Source organism: Aplidium turbinatum, chromosome 9 (assembly GCF_918807975.1).
Source record: "Aplidium turbinatum chromosome 9, kaAplTurb1.1, whole genome shotgun sequence".
Lineage (NCBI taxonomy): Eukaryota > Metazoa > Chordata > Ascidiacea > Aplousobranchia > Polyclinidae > Aplidium > Aplidium turbinatum.
The window spans coordinates 7,570,895-7,588,685 of record NC_137480.1 but is presented as its reverse complement, the minus strand read 5'-3'; the positions used below and the strand labels follow the sequence as shown (position 1 = coordinate 7,588,685).

General features: G+C 40.0%; 11 non-coding genes and 1 pseudogene across 11 annotated transcripts; 11 read left to right on the top strand and 1 right to left on the bottom strand.

The window, feature by feature from the left end:
* Nucleotides 1-1,617: 1,617 nt before the first annotated feature.
* Nucleotides 1,618-1,689, bottom strand: Trnaq-uug (transfer RNA glutamine (anticodon UUG)). Its single transcript has one exon. It is a non-coding gene; the product is annotated as a tRNA-Gln (tRNA).
* A 4,014-nt stretch (nt 1,690-5,703) lies between these two features.
* On the top strand, nt 5,704-5,775 carry Trnaq-cug (transfer RNA glutamine (anticodon CUG)). The gene has a single exon. It is a non-coding gene; the product is annotated as a tRNA-Gln (tRNA).
* Nucleotides 5,776-6,355: 580 nt separating this feature from the next.
* Nucleotides 6,356-6,427, top strand: Trnaq-uug (transfer RNA glutamine (anticodon UUG)). Its single transcript has one exon. It is a non-coding gene; the product is annotated as a tRNA-Gln (tRNA).
* Nucleotides 6,428-7,420: 993 nt separating this feature from the next.
* Trnaq-cug (transfer RNA glutamine (anticodon CUG)) lies at nt 7,421-7,492 on the top strand. The gene has a single exon. It is a non-coding gene; the product is annotated as a tRNA-Gln (tRNA).
* A 577-nt stretch (nt 7,493-8,069) lies between these two features.
* Trnaq-uug (transfer RNA glutamine (anticodon UUG)) lies at nt 8,070-8,141 on the top strand. Its single transcript has one exon. It is a non-coding gene; the product is annotated as a tRNA-Gln (tRNA).
* Nucleotides 8,142-9,205: 1,064 nt separating this feature from the next.
* Nucleotides 9,206-9,278, top strand: Trnak-cuu (transfer RNA lysine (anticodon CUU)). The gene has a single exon. It is a non-coding gene; the product is annotated as a tRNA-Lys (tRNA).
* Nucleotides 9,279-10,404: 1,126 nt separating this feature from the next.
* On the top strand, nt 10,405-10,476 carry Trnaq-cug (transfer RNA glutamine (anticodon CUG)). Its single transcript has one exon. It is a non-coding gene; the product is annotated as a tRNA-Gln (tRNA).
* A 417-nt stretch (nt 10,477-10,893) lies between these two features.
* Nucleotides 10,894-10,965, top strand: Trnaq-uug (transfer RNA glutamine (anticodon UUG)). Its single transcript has one exon. It is a non-coding gene; the product is annotated as a tRNA-Gln (tRNA).
* A 2,199-nt stretch (nt 10,966-13,164) lies between these two features.
* Trnak-cuu (transfer RNA lysine (anticodon CUU)) lies at nt 13,165-13,237 on the top strand. The gene has a single exon. It is a non-coding gene; the product is annotated as a tRNA-Lys (tRNA).
* Nucleotides 13,238-15,171: 1,934 nt separating this feature from the next.
* Trnaq-cug (transfer RNA glutamine (anticodon CUG)) lies at nt 15,172-15,243 on the top strand. The gene has a single exon. It is a non-coding gene; the product is annotated as a tRNA-Gln (tRNA).
* A 584-nt stretch (nt 15,244-15,827) lies between these two features.
* Nucleotides 15,828-15,899, top strand: Trnaq-uug (transfer RNA glutamine (anticodon UUG)). The gene has a single exon. It is a non-coding gene; the product is annotated as a tRNA-Gln (tRNA).
* A 1,178-nt stretch (nt 15,900-17,077) lies between these two features.
* Nucleotides 17,078-17,487, top strand: LOC145777819 (U6 spliceosomal RNA; annotated as a pseudogene).
* The last annotated feature ends 304 nt before the right edge of the window (nt 17,488-17,791 follow it).

Genomic DNA, 17,791 nt, shown 5'->3' with positions numbered 1-17,791 from the left:
AAAAAATTTATAAAAGCTAATTTAAAAAAGCTTGTTTTAAGCAATAGGTCTCACCGAGATTTGAACTCGGATCGCATGATTCAAACTCCTGAGTGCTAACCGTTACACCATGAGAACGACTAAAAAATTACTTTCGATCGCTTTATTGTTTATCACTTCATTTTCAATAAAGTTGAAAGAATATAGACTTCGAGTAATTCAGCGGACATGAGTTTGAGTAGGTCGGAGACTGCAACCAGGCTTTATATTTATGGCACCAATACCGTTCAATGGGCATATTCTGCTACGACAGAAACTTCCGCATGAAAGTTAAGCTTCAGACAATTAACAGCGAGTCGCGTTTTTTTTCTTCTTGTGAGTGTAGTATCAAGGTGAGCAACATTGAAGCTTTTAGCATCGTTGGAGGAGCTTGAACATGAGAATTGCCGCTTCATATCGGCGGTCTGGCCAAGTTCCTGATCGAGCAGATCTTGGCGCTGCTTAGCTGCAGGCTTCAAGCCGTCCACCAACTTAAGCCTCGAAGTAGCTGGATTACAAAAGCATGCCACAACGTCTGGCGATAGACAAGAAGCAAAAATGCATTTTTCTAGTTTTACCTAAACGCTCCGCCCACTTTGTAACGTCATTTTATCCAATTTTACTACATTTCAAGAAAGTTTACATCACTATACAACAAAGCATGAAATTTATTTCAGTGTAGGCTAAGGCTTTATACATTTTAAAAAATCTTTAAAAAGTTTTAATAAAGCTGATATAGACGAGCAAGCTTGACTTTTAGTTAGTAACAGAAGTGCAATGACACTAGAATAAGCTGGTGCTTCACTTGGCGATAAAAATATTCGCCCAACGTGGGGCTCGAACCCACGACTGTTGGATGAAAAGTTAAACGCTCTACCGACTGAGCTAGCCGGGTACAATTTGGAGAGCAGTCCTGAAAAGTGTTGCTCAAGCGCATACCCCGAGAGTCGAACCAAGCGACGCGTGATTTTGAGCCGGGCGCGTTATCTTCATCAAGGCATTTATCATGTACTATCTCAACATTTACGATTGCACTGTTTTATTGCTTCCACAAATCTCGATCTTTCGTTCTCTTCTTGGTTCTTTCAATATAATCGATCAGTTAAGCAATTGCTTATTTCAATATCTTTATCATTATCACTTAATGATGATGATTTATTATTATCATTATACGCAGTCATGATCTTTTCACATTACAAACTTCTTTACGTTATTGCCTTGAACATGATAAACTTTCACTGCCACATATTGATCTGCTTTTCATAAGATGACAGTACCGGTATGTTTAGCTTGAAATGGATTGGTAGCCTAGGATTTTTCTTAAAACGTCTAAATATTTGACCAAATCTTTGTTTTACTGCATCAATGAATCTTCTATTATATGTAACCTATCAGACACCTGACATATTTTAGCTTATAGGTAGGTCTATTGAGATGGCGAAATCGTTCTTTTCATTTGATTTTCATCCTTCTTCAAATTTTGTATCTTTCAATATTGTCTTCTTTATTTTCTTCCATTTGTGGTAGGCCTCATACTGTTTGGTAATGAAGCAATATTTAAAAAAATATTTTAATTTAAAAAAACGTGTTTTAAGCAATAGGTCACACCGAGATTTGAACTCGGATCGCAGGATTCAAAGTCCTGAGTGCTAACCGTTACACCATGAGACCGACGTGTCTACACGTGGGCACACCAAAGAATTACTTTCGATCGCTTGGTTTATCACTTCATTTTCAATAAAGTTTAAAGACAATAGGTTTTCAGTAATCCAGCCGACATTTGTTTGTTTTATTATCTTTATTCTGCATTGCGGGAAAGCGGACTTGAGCGTGTAGCGCTAGAGAGCTCTGTCGTCTCTGACGTCACACGTATACGTCACTAGATTTGTCCAGAAGGTCCTGCCTCGAGCGCATAATTGCACGTCTCGGGAATTCAATTCAGTAATTGGGAATTCAACTTCAGTAATCAACCGTTTGTAAGGCGCTATGCCGAATTCCTACCTTGGTTCATCGTTATGTAGATTTGCAGTCGTGTTGCGTTGTGTGATCGTATGTAAAACTCGCCATTCCACTCTAGAACCTTCTTAAAGAAGTTTAAATCATGATTCTTTGTCAATATAGAAATCAGTCTTGGTAATTCTAAATCAGTATATCAGTTTCATTGTTGCTACTGCTTCTATTTTTTGCCGCTGCCAGTATGACGTTTGAATCAGTTTAGTGTTATGTTCAGAGTCTGTACATTATGATTTTTGGTGCAGCAGCTATGACATCTGAATCAAGACTCTAAATAATGTAGAGGCGACAACATTTTTGTATCCAGTTTTTGGTGGTAGAGCTTTAACCATTCCGGTGTTTTTCTTTACTTTTTTGTGTTGCTGGATCGAAGATTAAAATCGTAAACGATTACGTTGTGAGGTAGAATTGACCGTCTGAGTTTGAGTTAGCAAACAATACAGCAGCGTAGTCGACCTCGTGTCCTATCATTCCTTGCCGACTTTGCCCAGGAATGTTGCCATCCCATTGATGGCTGTGTATGGGTGGATATGCTGAAAAGCAGCGTTTGCTACAAGCGCTATGCATCGGTGTACACCTTCCGACGTACACCTGACCCACGCGCTGCAGCCGACTGTAACGTCGGTTTCCGGTTGTCTACTCTACTTATGACTTAAATTTGGTACTACCCATTACTCAAAATTGATCACTGGGTAGAGGCAATTATCGTAAAGTTTCTTGCCCAAAGAAACAACAGCAAGTGCGGGTGGCTGGAGTCGAACATGCAGGCTCTCGACTGCGAGCCCAACGCGCTAACCCCTCGGCCACGGCCACTCGGACATGCATTTAAAGTAGGTCGGAGACTGTAACCAGGTTTTATTTTTTTTATTTCTGGTACCGAAACCTACCAAACCAGCATAACGTTGATATTATTAATTCCTGGTTTCGGGGCTGTTAGCCTATTTTTCTGGTGTTTTCTGTTCAATGCTCTAGTTTTTGGATTCCGATATGCTTGCTGTGTTACATCTTCGTTTCCATACGGTACCTGGATTTAGAATAAATGTAAAGCTGAAGATCATCGTGTCCTGATCACTTCTTTCCACTATCGTGCCCAGAGGTGTTGTCCTAACGACGCCTTTGTATAAGCGGACGTGATCTGTTTGAAGTGTTGAACTACTTGGATTTACATTGGTTTCATCGCGGATTTACATTGGATTATTTCACCGTGGATTATAGTATTCTTTACTGGATGCTTCCTTGACGACTACGACTACTACTTTACGAGACTACTTTTACATCAACGTCGCACCGCACCGCCACGGCATTATGTTAAATGTCGTGTGGTTGCTTGGTTGTATATGTCTTAGGCCATACTAAATCAGAAAATAATAGTTTTAACCCATGGACAAATTTTGTGTTACATAGTGTTATCGCAGTGGCCATAAGCCTACTCACATTCCTCGTAGTCGCCGTCCTTAGTTGTCTCCTGACACGTGGCTCGCGACCGGGGCGTCATGATAGCGTGATTCATTCCCGTCTGGATGACTTTCCCCGGACGCCTGACTGTAGTGCCTGTAGACACCCTAGGATTTGTGGCACATCATTGTCGAAGTTTTTTTGAGACAGATCCGCCTCTTTGAGTCGAGTTGGTCGAGAGTTTCGATAGGAATTGGGCGTCGAAAATCCTCCTGAACAGTGGGACTTCGTGATACAAGGATTATATGAACATCAACAACGTCTGTCTGCCATCGCCGCAGTCGATCGTGAAATCGGTGATGACCCCCTACGGCCTACACTACGCTTAAACGGGACCTCCTGTGTGAATTTAATCTCATCGAGGGGCCCGGGTGAGTGCCATGTTTCGTAACACTCCTCTCGGGGATGAAAAGCCGACGATTCTTGTTATTAAAATAAGGCGATTATTAGGTCTTCTTCTTCTTCTTCTTCTCTCGTTTGACTTGTGGTAGCTTAGATTGGCAATGCCTCCTCGTGCAGCCAAGATACGGTAGTTGGGTCCAGTTGTCGAATACCAATGATTCCACTTGGGGGCCGTAAGATGGGGCATTCGTGGAGTATGTGTTGCATTGTTTGTTCTACCGCTCCGCAGACACATATCGGCGTATTATGCAACCCCCACCTAAACAGATTAGCTCCAGTGCAGCCAACGTCACATCTGATCCTGTTCAATGTGACCCATGCCTTTCTTGAGAGGTCTGCTCCAGGAGGGATGGAAAGTACTGGTATAACTGGAAACTGGGGAGGGATATGTGGCAGCTCGTTCCATTCCTGGGCCCATGTCGCCATGCAGCTGAAGTTCTTATCCACAAGCTGTGTAGCATATCGATGGAATGGGCGCCTTGATGATAGGCGTTGGGGTCTGACTGGTCCATTTCTTTGGGAGTGACTGTGGAGAAGGTGTTGAGGATCGAGTCTTGCATGCAAAGCCAGTTTGTGAGAGGCTTCTTCCCTACGGACATGAGCAGGAGCAATGCCAGCCAAAGTTGGCAGATAAGCCGTAGGTGTGGGGCGGAGACAGCCAGTGAGGATGCGCAAGGTGTCGTTAATGCATACATCCATATTTTTTGTGTGTCTGCTGCGGTTCCACACAGCTGAGGCATATTCAGCTGAGCTGTAGACCAAGGCTAGTGCAGTTGTACGCAAGGTTGATGCTCGGGCTCCCCATCCTGTTACTGCAAGGCTTCTCAAGAGGTTATTTCGCGAGGTAACCTTGGCAGGGAGTGATTCGATGTGGGGTCTGTAGATCAACTGCCGGTCAATTTTTACTCCAAGGTAAGTTGGGTTTGCAGCATATGGTAAAGGTAACTCTGCGAAAGAGAACACTTCTTTGTTATGCAATTTTTTTTAAGTAGAGTGCCGACCAAAGTTTGGAGTATTTTAGCTTCACATGCCGGCGATAATCTGGAAACGTTGGCGCGCCGAGCTGGTGAATCATTAAAGGGTCATGTGGCGACGAAGTCGTACAGTAGAAGGTCCTCATGGTCCCCGTTCGCAAATAGGCATCAATGAATTTTTAGATAAGCGTATTGTTGCACTGTTTGAAATCTTTGCTGTTGCTGGACCGTAGACTGAGTTCTCCACCTTCGTCTCTAGAACGACCTAGTAACTTCAAGACACCTGATTTTAAAGCGCCTTCTTCATTCTCCGCTGGACGGCGCACCACTCCTTTTAAAAGCAATCGCTGCGACGAATTTTTTTTGTTACTTTTACAGTAAATCTGGTCCTAGGGCTCACCTTCTTGTAACTGGGACTACCGCGGACGAGCAAAAAAACGTTTCAAGTCCCACTTCGAAAGACAGGCGAAGTGGCGACAATCGCCTTGAACCCAGACGCCATGCAGACACAAAGCAAAACCAGTGAACTTTCCGCAGTAGCCAACGTGGTCTAATAGGTTAAGGTTAGGGAATACAATTCGATGACGTGGATTTGATTCCCAACCCTGTCATAACATTTTTTCTTTTGTAATTACCAAACAAGTGCAAAGTAGGACCAACTCTCTGGCTAAATGCTAGAGGGATCACAATTGGACAATAGTCACTTGAACATAATATGTTCTGAATGATTGGTGGTGTCTTACATGGAGTTGTCATGTTGGAGTGGCTACCCTATAGCCCACTCAATTTTCATTGCACGTTTGTTTCTGACTAAAATCCAAGCTTGCTTGTATACTCCGACGGTCTCATGGTGTAACGGTTAGCACTCAGGACTCTGAATCCTGCGATCCGAGTTCAAATCTCGGTGAGACCTTGTTTGTTTATTGACATTTTATAAAACAACTGATTTTTTTGACAGTAACGAAAGGCAAGTCGAAACATTGTCTTGCATCTAAAACACTTGGATTTAGACGTCAAATTGGTGGATCGTTACCTAAACAACGCTTTTATTTTTCACATCCTATGTGTTCTTTAAATTTCAATAACATTTTCTTTTTTTGGTATTAGCTCCTGGTTGCGAGGACTAATTTTTTACACCTACAGAATGTTGACTTATCTCAAACTTCATTGAGAGGCCACTAAAGAGCAGCCAATGTTTGGATCTCTCATCGATCAAGTCACAATGAAACTATACTCATAAGAAGAAACAAACGCGACTCCCTAATTAGTGTGAAGCCCGACTACCATGCGGAAGCGGCAAAGCGCCTGTCGTAGCAGGATATGCCCATTGGACAGTTTCGGTGCCAGAAATAAAAAACAAAGCCTGGTTGCAGTTTCCGATCTACTTTAAACTCATGTCCGCTGGATTACTCAAAACCTATTGTTTTTCAACTTTATTGAAAATGAAGTGATAAACCAAGAGATCGAAAGTAATTCTTTGGTGTGCCCACGTAGGTCTCATGGTGTAACGGTTAGCACTCAAGACTTTGAATCCTGCGATCCGAGTTCAAATCTCGGTGAGACCTATTGCTTAAAACACGTTCATTTAAATTCAAATATTTTTTTAAAATACTGTTTCATTACAAAAGGTATGAGGCATACCACAAATTGAAGAAAATAAAGAAGGCAATTTTGAAAGACACAAGATTTGAAGACGGATAAAATTAAATGAGGAGAACGATTTCGCCTTCTCAATAGACCTACCTCAGCTAGAATATCTCGGGTGTCTGATAAGTTACATAAAATAGAAGATTCATTGATGCATGAAAGCAAAGACTTGGTCAAATGTAAAGACGTTTTAAGAAAAATCCTAGGCTACGAATCCATTTGAAGCTAAACATACTGTCATCTTATGAAAAGCAGATCAATATGTGGCAGTGAATGTTTATCATGTTCAAGACAATAACGTAAAGAAGTTTGTAATGCGAAAAAATCATGACCACGTAGGCTATAATGATCATAATAATGATATTCAAATAAGGAATTGCTTAACTGGTCGATTATATTGGAAGAACCAAGAAATGAGTGGAAGATCGAGATTTGTGGAAGCAATAAAACAGTACAAACGTAGATGTTGAGATAGCACATGATGATTGCCTTAATGGAGATGAAGATGATGATAATGAACATGTAGGATTAACGATTGTATTGCGTGTTAAACTGTGCCCTGCTAGCTCAGTCGAAACAAATATAAAGCAAAACCAGTGATCTTTCCGCAGTAGCCAGCGTGGTCTAATGGGTTAAGGTTAGGAAATACATTTCGATGACATGGATTTGATTCCCACCCCTGTCATCATTTTTTTCTTCTGTAAATACAAACCAAGTTCAAAGTAGAATCAACTCTCTTGCTGAATGCTAGAGGGGTCACAATTGGACAATAGTCACTTGAACATATGTTCTGATTGGTTGGCGGTGTTTTACATTGAATTGTCATGTTTAAGTGACTACCCTATGGTTCACTCAATATTCATTGCACGTTTGTTTCCGACTAAAATCCAAGCTTGCTTGTATACCCCGACGGTCTCATGGTGTAACGGTTAGCACTCAGGACTCTGAATCCTGCGATCCGAGTTCAAATCTCGGTGAGACCTTGTTTGTTTGTTGACATTTTATTAAACGTCTGATATTTTTGACAGTAACAAAAGGCAAGTCGAAACATTGTCTTGCATCAAAAAAATTTAGATTTAGATGTCAAATTGGTGGATGGTTACCTAAACAAAGCTTTTCTTTTGCATATCTTGTGTGTTCCTTAAACTTTAATAACATTTTCTTTTTTTGGTTTGAACTCTTAGTGGCGAAGACTATTTTTTTACACCTACATAATGTTGACTTATCTCAAACTTCACTGAGAGGCTACTGAAGTGCAGCCAATGTTTGGTTCTCTCATCTATCAAGTCACAATGATACCACACTTACAAGAAGAAAAGAACGCGACTCCCTGTTTAGTGTGAAGCTCGACTATGTGGAAGCGCCTGTCGTAGCAGGATATGTCCATTGGACGGTTTCGGTGTAACAAATAAAAAACTAAAGCCTGGTTGCAGTTTCTGACCTACTTTACTCATGTCCGCTGGATCACTCAACATCCATTGTATTTCAAATTTATTGAAAATGAAGTGATAACCAAGCAATTGAAAGCAATTTTTTGGTATGTCCCCATATAGACACGTCGGTCTCATGGTGTAACGGTTAGCACTCAGGACTTTGAATCCTGCGATCCGAGTTCAAATCTCGGTGAGACCTATTGCTTAAAACACGTTTTTTTAAATTCAAATATTTTTTTGAAATATTGTTTCATTACCAAAAAATATGTGACATACCACAAATCGAAGAAAATAAAGAAGACAATGTTGAAAGTCGCAAGATTTGAAGAAGGATGAAAATCAAATGAGGAGAACGATTTCGCTATCTCAATAGACCTACCTAAGCTAAAATATTTTGGGTGTCTGATTGGTTACAAAAAATAGAAGATAAGAAAAATCTTAGGCTGCGAATCTATTGCTGGATGGTAAACATACTGTCATCTTATGAAAAGCAGCAGACAGTTTGCTCAAAACCTCAGATTGGGTAACGTGGCTTTTGTTATTGCTGTCTTTTATTACGTATTCTCGAGCAGTGTTTGCACGTTTTGGTCATTTTGAAAAAAATGAAAATAAATGAAACATTGGACTTTGGGCCTTGCCAGCGCCATTAAAAGCATTTTTTTTTCGGTAATTGTTTTTGAAATGTATTCTTGAATGTTCAATTTATTCATTTTAATGCTTAATTCCGGTTTGAAATTTTCATTTAGTATGCCTTTAAATGGTCGATTATATTGGAAGATTGATTGATTGATTGATTGATTGATTGATTCTTTATCCTCGGACTGGGAAAGCTTCTTGCAGAGCTTAATCCTGGCAGTTTCGCATACTTGTAGAGGCTTTGAATCACTGACGCAGGCCCGGTCACCGAGATTGACAGAGTGAAGTTTCCGATTGTTGAAGCCTTGTTGCCGGGGAACTATTCCATCCATTAGATGCCGCTGAATGGAGAGTAGTCCTTAACGTGCGTTGCTCAAGTGCACACCCCGAGAATCGAACCAGCGCCGATTGATCTTGAAGCTTCTTCGTTCCAGAAGTGACGGGCTAACCAATTGAGCTATCGGGGCGGACCAAGAAGAACCAAGAAGAGAGCGGAAGATCGAGATTTGTGGAAGCAATAAAACAGTACAAACGTAGATGTTGAGATAGCACATGATGATTGCCTTCATGAAGTTGATGATGATAATGAAGATGTCTGATTAACGATTATATTGAATGTTCAGTTGTGCCCGGCTAGCTCAGTCGGTAGAGCGTTGGACTCTTAATCCAACGGTCGTGAATTCGATCCCCACGTTGGGCGACTATTTTTATCGTCAAGTGAAGCACCAGCTCATTCTCGTATCATTGCACTGTTGTTACTAACTAAAAGTCAAGCTTACTCGTCTATATCAGCTTTTTAAAACTTTTTAAAGCTTTTTTTAAATCTAAAACCTTACATTAAAATAACCTTTAGGCTTTGTTGTATAGTTATGTAAAATTTCTTGAAATAATTAAATTGGATAAAATGGCGTCACAAAGTGGGCGGAGCGTTTAGGTAAAACTAGAAAAGTGCATTTTTGCTTCTTGTCTATCGCCGGACGTTGTAGCATGCTTTTGTAATCCAGCTACTTGGAGGCTTGAGTTGGTGGACGGCTTGAAGCCTGCAGCTGTGCGGCGCCAAGACCTGCTCGATCAGGAACTTGGCAAGACCACCGATATGAACGGGAACTTCTCATGTTGAAGTTCCTCCAACGATGCTAAGATCTTCAACGTTGCTCAGTAGGTGAGACAGAGCCTGTGGATAAGCGGCGTGTCGTAGCCTTGTCAACACAGACGAAACCAATTCTTTTATCATCTTTTTCTGTTTGTGAAAGTAAAACGAGAGCTGTTCGAAAAAAACTTTTTTACAAGCACTAAAATGTTAGACCAGGAAATGACTTACAAACCCAATGGCCCGGTAAGCACTTAAGCATAAACATGTTTATCAAGACAAATCAATCATTACACCAATCAAAAGTTACAGGAATAGCGTATCAATCAGAATAACGTATTAATCGTATAAATCAGAATTAGTTATGGGATAAAAGAAAATACACAAACATTTCTGTTGCAAAGCAAAACCAGTGAACTTTCCGCAGTAGACAGCGTGATCTAGTGGGTTAAGGTTAGGGAATACATTTCGACGACGTGGATTCGATTCCCACCCCTGTTTTAACACTTTTTTCTTTTGTAGTTATCAAACAAGTTCAAAGTAGGATCAACTCTCTTGCTGAATGCTAGACGAGTCACAATTGGACAATAGTCAATTAAACATATGTTCTGATTGATTGGTGGTGTCTTACAGGGAATTATCATGTTGAAGTGGCTATACCCCATATGGCCCACTCAATTTTCATTGCACGTTTGTTTCCGACTAAAATCCAAGCTTGCTTGTCTTATATCCTGACGGTCTCATGGTGTAACGGTTAGCACTCAGGACTCTGAATCCTGCGATCCGAGTTCAAATCTCGGTGAGACCTTGTTTGTTTGTTGACATTTTATAAAACGACTGATTTTTTTATAATAACGAAAGACAAGTCGACAAATGTTGACTTATCTCAAACTTCACTGAGAGGCTATTAAAGAGCAGCCAATCTTTGGTTCTCTCATTTATCAAATCACCGTAATACTACACTCACAAGAAGAAAAAAACGCGACTCCCTGTTTAGTGTGAAGCCCGACTACTATGTGGAAGCGCCTGTCGTAGCAGGAAATGCCCATTGGACGGTTTCGGTGCCAGAAATACAAAAATAAAGCCTGGTTGCAGTCTTCGACCTACTTTAAACTCATGTCCGCTGGATCACACAACATCTATTGTATTTCCACTTTATTGAAAATGAAGTGATAAACCAAGCGATCGAAAGTAATTTTTTGATGTGCCCACGTATAGACACGTCGGTCTCATGGTGTAACGGTTAGCACTCAGGACTTTGAATCCTGCGATCCGAGTTTAAATCTCGGTGAGACCTATTGCTTAAAACACGTTTTTTAAATTCAAATCTTTTTGGAAATATTGTTTCGTTACCAAAAAGTATGAGGCATACCACAAATTAAAGAAAATAAAGAAGACAATGTTGAAAGACACAACATTTGAAGAAGGATGAAATTCAAACGAGGAGAACGATTTCGCCATCTCAATAGACCTACCGAAGCTAAAATATCTCCGGTGTCTAAGTGTCTAATAGGTTACATAAAATAGAAGATTCATTGATGCAGGAAAACAGAGATTTGTTCAAATGTAAAGACGTTTTAAGATAAATCCTAGGCTACGAAATCGTTTGAAGCTAAACATATACTGTGTCACGATTTCTTTCTATCTCTTACCAGGAAAAAGACTTGGAAAGGTTCAATGACGTAGTTTAATGGGTCAAACCGAAAAGCAGTCAATTAAATGTCGAATGGTTCTACTAGTGAAATGATAATCTAACTTCTTGAAGGACTTTAACGAACGGCTTCTCAAATAACTCTAATTTGGCTATTGCAGCATATCTTTCAAATCTTAACAAATAACTATTCAACTCATCTTTTTCTTCAACAAATGATGGCAAATCTGGACGTCTAACTTGCGCCACAATAACATCTCGAGCATTATCATTAGTAGAATTAGATCGCTCACCAATGTCCAGCTTTTGTCTTTCTAAATCAAGTCTTATCTTTTCCAATTCATATTGCGCTCTTCTTTCTTCAGCTTCTGCTTCACGCTGCGCCCGCTTCTCTTCAGCTTCAAGTTGTGCTCGCTTCTCCTCAGCTTCAAGTTGTGCTCGCTTCTCCTCAGCTTCAAGTTCTGCTTTCCTTATTTCACGAACACATCTTCTTTCTTTTCTTTCGTCAGCTTTTCGCTGAGCTTTTTGAGCCATTATCTTGTGATACTCTTCCATCACAAACTGAAACTTCTCATTGTCACTCAGCCCCATTCGTTCAGCCATGCTCCGTAAGTCTTCAATCATCTCATGTTTGACGGTATCCGCCATTTGACAGCTTGTTGTTAATTTATTATTTTTTCAATAAATCCTTCGGTATTCTTCGGTTTTTTTCGGTTTATCCCGGACGAGCCCCCAGAATGTCACAATTTCTTTCTATCTCTTACCAGGAAAAAGACTTGGAAAGGTTCAATGACGTAGTTTAATGGGTCAAACCGAAAAGCAGTCAATTAAATGTCGAATGGTTCTACTAGTGAAATGATAATCTAACTTCTTGAAAGACTTTAACGAACGGCTTCTCAAATAACTCTAATTTCGAACACAATTTATATCAGCACCAATTCTCATCTACTTGTATTCGATTTCTTCAACTGTCAATCAACAATAATTTCTGCACCAACTACCAATTCACAACTCATAACACAACTCTCATAATCAACTCATAATAATACAACTCCCATAATCACATAATCAACTCAATAATAATGATTACACAAATTACACCACTATTTATAGAAGGTTGTTTCGGTCTAGTAACTTCGAGAAGGTTACGTAATGTCACATTGTTCTGTCAAGTTGCATTAATGTAAACAAGCAGAAGCCCAAAGAAGTTTAAAGAATGTCACGTAGGAGTAGAAGATTCTTACATAATAAATATTTCGCAATCGGACATCTACTAGTAAGCATCCTTATGACGTCATGTCAAACGACGCTCAGAAATTATGAAAAACAACAGAACATTCCAGATTTGCATGCTTACAGACGATTCTGGAAATGCGTTACATAATACAGATTTCTCATTCAAAGGTTACTTCAGGTCAATACCCGATAATAACACATCGCTCAAAATTCCATAATGAAAACAGCACATTCTGTCAAGACGCAGAGTAGCCCGACGCGACGCCTTGCACATTGATTGTGACATACTGTCATCTTATGAAAAGTAGACCAATAACTTATGTGGCAGTGAAAGTTTATCACGTTCAAGGCAATAACGTAAAGAAGTTTGTAATGTCACAAGATCATGACTACGTGTAAAGATAATAATAATGATATTGAAACAAGCAATTGCTTAACTGATCGATTATATTGAAAGAACCAAGAAGAAAGCAGAAGTTCGAGATTTGTGAAAGCAATAAAACAGTGCAAACGTTGATGTTGAGATAGCACATGATGATTGCCTTAATGGAGATGATGATGATGATAATGAACCTGTATGATTAACAATTATATTGAGTGTTTAATTGTGCCCGGCTAGCTCAGTCGGTAGAGCGTTGAACTCTTAAACCAACGGTCGTGGATTCGAGCCCCACGTTGGGCGAATATTTTTATCGTATAGTGAAGCATCAGTTTATTCTTGTATCATTGCACTGTTGTTACTAACTAAAAGTCAAGCTTGCTCGTCAAAATCAGCTTGTTCAAACTTTTTAAAGATTTTTCAAAATCTAATTCTCATGCCTTACATTAAAAAAAGTTTCAGGCTTTGTTGTATAGTTATGTAAAATTTCTTGAAATAATTAAATTGGATAAAATGGCGTCACAAAGTGGGCGGAGCGTTTAGGTAAAACTAGAAAAGTGCATTTTTGCTTCTTGTCTATCGCCGGACGTTGTGGCATGCTTTTGTAATCCAGCTACTTGGAGGCTTGAGTTGGTGGACGGCTTGAAGCCTGCAGCTGTGCGGCGCCAAGACCTGCTCGATCAGGAACTTGGCCAGACCGCCGATATGAAGGATAAATTCCCATGCTGAAATTCCTCCAATGATGCTAAGATCTTCAACGTTGCTCAGTAGGTGGGACAGAGCCTGTGGATAAGCGGCGTGTCGTAGCTTTGTCAACACAGACGAAACCAATTCTTTTATCATCTTTTTCTGTCTGTGAAAGTGAAACGAGAGCTTTTCAAAAAAATCCTTTTTACAAGCACTAAAATGTTAGACCAGGGAAATGACTTACAATCCCTATGGCGCGGTAAGCACTTAAGCATAAACATGTTTGGTAAGACAAATCAATCATTCCACCAATCAAAAGTTACAGGAATAGCGTATCAATCAGAATAACGTAATAATCGTATAAATCAGAAGTTATGGGAAGAAAGAAAATAATCATTTCTGATGCAAACCAAAACCAGCGAACTTTCCGCAGTAGCTAGCGTGGTCTAGTGGGTTAAGGTTAGGGAATACATTTCGATGACGTGGATTTGATTCCCACCCCTGTCATAACACTTTTTTCTTTTGTAGTTATCAAACAAGTTCAAAGTAGTATAAACTCTCTTGCTGAATGCTATAGACGAGTCACAATTGGACAATAGTCAATCAAACATATGTTCTGATTGATTGGTGGTGTCTTATAGAGAATTATCATGTTGAAGTGGCTATCCCAGTGCCGGTCTTTGGCGTGTGCAAACCGTGCGATGGCACAGGGCCCGCAAATTAGGGGGCCCGCAATTTACTCAGAAAATGCAGTAATTTTGTCATTTCCAATGGAAAAATTCAACAAGTGAATTCAACAAAGGAATTAGCAACGAGAAAACATAGATTCAATGGATGCAACCTATTTCGTCCTCTGAACATTTCGTACCCTTAAAAAATCGAGAGAAAAAAACAACATAGCCGAAGTCGCTGATCGGAGTTGCCGCAAACATTTCAAAATTTCTCTTGATCTTCTCAGGGGACAAAATAGGTCGAAATTCTATTTTGTTATGCAATTGATTGAGTTTCGCTTTTGGCAGCATTTATTTTGTTACCGGTACACAATTTCAGGATACGAAATCGGGGTACGAATTTTTCAGTGGACGAAATAGGCTGCATCCAGACTCAACATAGACTAGAGACATAGCTTTATTTCCGAAAAATGCCAAAGAAAGCATGATCTTATCCTTTTGCTATGCCACCGGACAGCACCATTTTACAGTAATATTCATACCCAAGTTTTTGTTGAACATGCTCTCAGAATGCCCCAAATTCAAAGTAATTTTTCAAAATTTTCTGGGAGAGGCCCCCCAGACCCCCCGCCGCTGGGTGTTGCCTTCGGCAAACACGCCGTCAGACTTCGCCTGCTGACTGTCAAGCCACCCCCCTCTCCTTTAAAAATAACTAGCTACGCTACTGAATTGGATCTTAGTCATTGGGGCCCGCAAACCATATTCCGCACAGGGCCCGAAATACCCTAAGATCGGCACTGGGCTACCCCATATGGCCCACTCAATTTTTATTGCACGTTTGTTTCCGACTAAAATCCAAGCTTGCTTGTATACCCCGACGGTCTCATGGTGTAATGGTTAGCACTCAGGACTCTGAATCCTGCGATCCGAGTTCAAATCTCGGTGAGACCTTGTTTGTTTGTTGACATTTTATAAAACGACTGATTTTTTTTATAGTAACGAAAGGCAAGTCGAAACATTGTCTTGCATCAAAAAAATTTAGATGTCAAATTGATGGATCGTTAGGCCTACCTAAACAAGCTTTTGATTTTTCACATCATATGTGTACTTTAAAATTTCAATAACATTTCCTTTTTTTGGTTTGAGCTCTTAGTGACGAGGACTAATTTTTTACACCTACAAAATATTGACTCATCTCAAACTTCACTGAGAGGCTACTAAAGAGCAGCCAATGTTTGGTTCTCCCATCTACCAAGTCACCGCGATACCACACTCATAAGATAAAACACGCGACTCCCTGTTTAGTGTGAAGCCCGACTACCATGTGGAAGCGTCTGTCGTAGCAGGATATGCCCATTGGACGGTTTCGGTGCCAGAAATACAAAAATAAAGCCTGGTTGCAGTCTTCGACCTACTTTAAACTCATGTCCGCTGGATCACTCAACATCTATTATATTTCCACTTTATTGAAAATGAAGTGATAAACCAAGCGATCGAAAGCAATTTTTTGATGTGTCCCAATATTTAGACACGTCGGTCTCATGGTGTAACGGTTAGCACTCAGGACTTTGAATCCTGCGATCCGAGTTCAAATCTCGGTGAGACCTATTGCCTAAGACTCATTTTTTAAATTTATATATTTTTTTTAAATATCGTTTTACTAACAAAAAGTATGAGGCATACCACAAATTGAAGAAAATAAAGAAGACAATAAAAGACACAAGATTTGAAGAAGGATGAAATTCCAATGAGGAGAACGATTTCGCCATCTCAATAGACCTACCGAAGCTAAAATATCTCGGTTGTCTAATAAGGTTACATAAAATAGAAGATTCATTAATGCAGGAAAACAGAGATTTGTTCAAATATAAAGACGTTTTAAGAAAAATCCTAGGCTACGAATCCATTTGAAGCTAAACATATACTGTACGTACTGTCATCTTATGAAAAGCAGACCAATAACTTATGTGGCAGTGAAAGTTTATCACGTTCAAGGCAATAACGTAACGAAATTTGTAATGTGACAAGATCATGACTACGTGTAATGATAATAATATTGATATTGAAATAAGCAATTGCTTAACTGGTCGATTATATTAGAACAGCGGTCACCAACCTTTTTTGCATGCGGGCCACTTTGGCACTAAGGAGAGCTGTGGCGGGCCGCACTAATAAAATGTTAGGTAGGTTGACTCTTATGCTAGAAAAGAACGCATTTCGTACCCAGTATCCAGCGTTACATGTTGTTCATATTTATGTTAGAATACCGCAACAACAAAATTAATCGAACAACGCTACTGCCAGGCCAAGCTCATTTTACAACACTTTTGACTTTTTTAACAATGCCTAATAAACGATGCCACTTGTTTTGTGCACTTATAGCGAGGCGAGCGGTTTCATCAGAATGTTCATCGCCAAGCAAGAGTGGTGTTGTCACTTCGCTTCACAAGATATCTTGCAATTAACAGTTTCAGTAGGCTAAACAAGGAAATGATTGACACATCGCAATACAGGCAACAATAGTGACCTGCAAACATATCAGCGAAAAATAGGCTCCAATAGCAGGGAAAAAGAAACCAGGTATCATGAAACAAACGCTTGTGGAAATCACCGAAAAATCGTAATTCATGAACAGTCTTCCCTCTAAAAAAGCAATGAGTTGGTTTTTCATCCTTTTTGTGAGAGTCTATAAAACCGTCTTTCTTTTATTATAGACAACTGTCACTTGCGGTGCTTATCAGCGTGGCAAGAATTTGTTGATAAGCAACATTTTGCAGTATAGGCTACTTGCTTCGGCAGTGCATATACTATAATTGGAACGATACAGAGAAGTCCGCCCCGATAGCTCAGTGGTTACGCGCCAGGCTCAAGATCACACGGCGCTGGTTCGACTCTCGGGGTGTGCGTTTGAGCAACGCATTTCAGGACTGCTCTCCATTCAGCGGCACCTAGTGAATGGAATAATTTCTCGGCAACAAGACTTCAACAATCGGAAAACTTCACTCTGCCAATCTCGGTAACCGGCCCTGCGTCAAGTGCCTCTACAAGTATGCGAACAAGTACCAGGAATAACCTATCAAGGCTTTGTCAGTCCGAGGATAAAGATTCAAAACCAAACCAAACCAAACCAAACCAAAATTAGCATGGCTCCTGCGCAAGGATGACACGCAAAATCGTGAAGCGTTCCATATTTCTTAAAAAAAAAACGTTTTGCAGTACTAACTACTAAGCTAAATATTTTCATAATAAAATCAGAAAAAGTCTCTAAATTTATATATAATATTTTGCCAATTTAGTATAAATTGAGTTGGCACACCGACCTACTTTGCCAACAAAAACTTGCATAAAGAGAACACTGCTCGGGAAACACAATAACGGTGAAACTCGTTCTAGTGTTAACATGACATTTGCAAACTTAAAATAAGCAACCCTATGCTCACAGACAATTTCGAAATTCGAAAACAGACGTTTTAATCAACCAGTGGGACAGTGTGGCTGG